Genomic DNA, 3,294 nt, shown 5'->3' on the forward strand with positions numbered 1-3,294 from the left:
CATTATCAGATGTGAGGGAGTCACTAGGAATCTATAAATTAATATACATGCACACACACCACACACACACCACACTCATCACACCAAACACACACCACACCACATACCACACTCATACTTACTACTTCATACACACATACCACATACCATACACACACATACCACACAAATGCACACACACACCCCAGCACATACCATATACACACACATACCACATACCACACACATACATACCACACCATTCACACACATACCACATATACACACATACCACACCTCATACTACACACACTCACATGCCACACACATACACACATACACACCCACCACATACCACACACACACATAACACACCATCACACACATACCACACACATACATACCACACCGCACACACACACATACCACATATACCACACACACACACACCACACCATATACCACACACACACACACCACACCATATACCACACACACACACACACACCACATACCACACACACCACACCATATACCACACACACACACACACACACCACATACCACACACATACATACCATACCATACACACACACACACACATACCACATACACATACACACATACACACACACACACTCACACCAATCCTAGCTAGCATTCAGGAGGCAGAAGCAGATGGTTGCTGCAGGTTAAAGGCCAGTCTGGGCTACATATTGGTGCTATCTCAAAGGAAACAAATTTACAAATCAACAAGACACAATTCTATTGTGATTCAGAAATTGGGGTTTTTTTTGTTGGGCAGATTGGCTGCGGGTCAGTTCAGGATGAGGCAGAAGTGACTGTGTTTCAGTTCCCTGCTCTGAGTACACTGCTGGGATATGCTTTGTTTTGTTCTTTGGGTTTTGAACGGTTCTGATGTAGTCCAGTCTGTCCTAGAACCCCGAATGTTCTTGCCTCCTGTGGCCTGTGTGTAGGGGGGCTTCAGGGGCTGAGGTGTTGGGGATTGAATACAAGATCCCATCTACACTCGCTAGTTCTACCTCTGAGCTATGCACCCAATCCCACTTTTTTTTAGAAAACAACATTTGTCATGGTATGCCAAGAACGTTTAATTGAAAACACTCAGCAGAAGCAAGGGACCGAGCCATCACAGAACTACAGCAAACTGGAACTGTCACCTCAGTCTAGGCTTCCTGACTGGTGATTATTTTAGAAAGAAAAACTGTTGAATAAAGGAGCTGTGCTGAGAGATGGTAATAATTCCAAATAACCTGGGAGTTTGTCACCAGAGCGCTCACCTAGTCAGAGCACATTGGCCCAACATATTAAGAAGGCATTGAAAGTGATGGCTTAGCATGCCCAGAGAACTTTGTGAGAAAGCCCTGCTTTCTGAGAGCCTGTTGTCACCACAGCCTTTCCCACAGTTAAGAATGAATATGCCTGCCCTGGAGGCCTTGCAAGTGTGGTTGCAGTGTCATGTGAGAGGAGAGAGGCTATGTTTCCTTTCAGTGTTCTGACCTATGAACATCTGAAAGACCAGCAGCCTAACATTCTTTGAAAACAGTGAGCCTAAGATGACCACCAGAACAGCACCAGAGGCCTGGATAAGGAGCTAATCTGAGATGACCACCAGTCTGGTACCATGGAGGCATGGGGGCAGTGTATGTGTGTGTGTGTGTGCGCGCGCACATGCGTGCACAGAAGGATGGGGTACAATGAAGAAAGGCAGAACTGGATACTTAAAGGTAGTGAGGAACAGCTTAATGTGAGTAGATGTTGATGTCACCTGGGACCATGGTATGATCCTGGCTTGTGCTAGCCACCTGGGGCCATGTCTGGGTCTGTGGCCCTGCAGCACCAAGGGTCTGTTACCACCAAAGGCCAGGTGGATGTTCCTGGTCTGGTCTGCTGCCCAGGCACATGTTCATGTCTGAGAGTTGTCCAGAACTGGCCCCAGCCCTCACCTGGGTATTGTGGAAAGCTGGCCCTGGGAGCCTGAGATCAGGAGAGCTGACCCTGCCCCCTCCAGCTGTAGTACTTGGGAGAGTGGGCCCTGCACCTTGCCTGGGTAGCACAGCAGAGCTGACTCTGGTGGCAGGGCATGGGTGGGCTAGCCCCTAGGGTGTGAGTGTGGGCGAGCTGGGCCTGCCACATGTCTGCCCTGTAGAGACAAAAACAAGGGAGAGTTGTGCCCCCCCCCCCCCCACTCCTTGCCACCTGCAGCAGACAGGAGAGCTGGCCCCACGAGCACAGAGTGGAAGAGATGGCCTTGCGTCTTATCTGTTGCAGCAATCAGAAGAGCAGGCCCTGCACCTCACCTGGGCAGCACAACAGACCTGCCCCTCAGTGTGGGGGTTGCAGTTGAGTCAACCCTGAGGTCATGAGCACAGGGAAATGTTCTTGTCTGCTGGGTGGGTACTGAGGAGAGAAGCCCTTCTCCCCTCCCTCAGCCTTCACCATCTCTGGCAGATGGGAAAGCTGGCTCTGGGGTCATGAGTGGGAGAGCTGGCCCTGTCCCTCACCAGTGGTGGCACTAGGGAGAGTGGGCCCTGTAACTTCACCTGGGCAGCAGTGTAGAGCTGGTTTCGGGGTTGCTGGTGAGCCAGCTCCTGAGGGCATGACAGTGGAAGAGCCAACAGACTGACAGCTCAGATTCCTCTCAAGCTCAGCGCCCGGGCTTTGAAATGGCACACTCCCACATCTACCCCATTACTGGGCTGTTGATGCAGAGCAACAAGAGATACCCGAGAAGAGTCCCAGTGAGGTTAAAGTATAGATAGAGTAGCAGCAGCCAGAGAGGCCTCTTACCAGACCGACAAGTCACTGCAATGAGCATTTGCAAGCAAAGAAGTATGCACAAAAGGGTATACTGTGGGACACACTGTGACACACTACACCTTCCACAATGAGATTTCTTTCTTTTTCTTTGTTGAGGGAGAGCTTGCGAGGGGGAGGGCAGGTATTGAGGGGAGGGGGAGATGAGTGCATGATATGAAACTCACAAAGAATCAAGAAAAAGTTAAAAAAAAAAAGGAAAAGAGAAAGAAAATGAATAAGTAAAAAAGAATTAATATGCTCCAGTCATATGCAGAACTGGTTGGTTGGTGTGCAATTAACAAGCAAGCAAGTAGCTGGGGCAGAAGCAGAAGGATCTCAGAGTTCCAGGACACCAGGGCTATATAATGAGACTCCACCTCAACAAAACCAAACAAAAGAACTAAGCCTCCGGGGCAAGTACTCAGGAGAAACAGGGAACCCCCCCCCCAATAAAACAGGAAGGGCAGAAACTTCCTATTCATCTGTTTTAATAA

At 49.4% G+C, this 3,294-nt stretch overlaps 1 pseudogene; it reads left to right on the forward strand.

Moving 5' to 3' along the window:
• The first annotated feature begins 1,425 nt into the window (after positions 1 to 1,425).
• On the forward strand, positions 1,426 to 1,535 carry LOC115032704 (small nucleolar RNA SNORA17; annotated as a pseudogene).
• Positions 1,536 to 3,294: the final 1,759 nt, after the last annotated feature.

This window comes from Mus caroli, unplaced genomic scaffold, assembly GCF_978045245.1.
Source record: "Mus caroli unplaced genomic scaffold, Mus_caroli_1 scaffold_13, whole genome shotgun sequence".
NCBI lineage: Eukaryota > Metazoa > Chordata > Mammalia > Rodentia > Muridae > Mus > Mus caroli.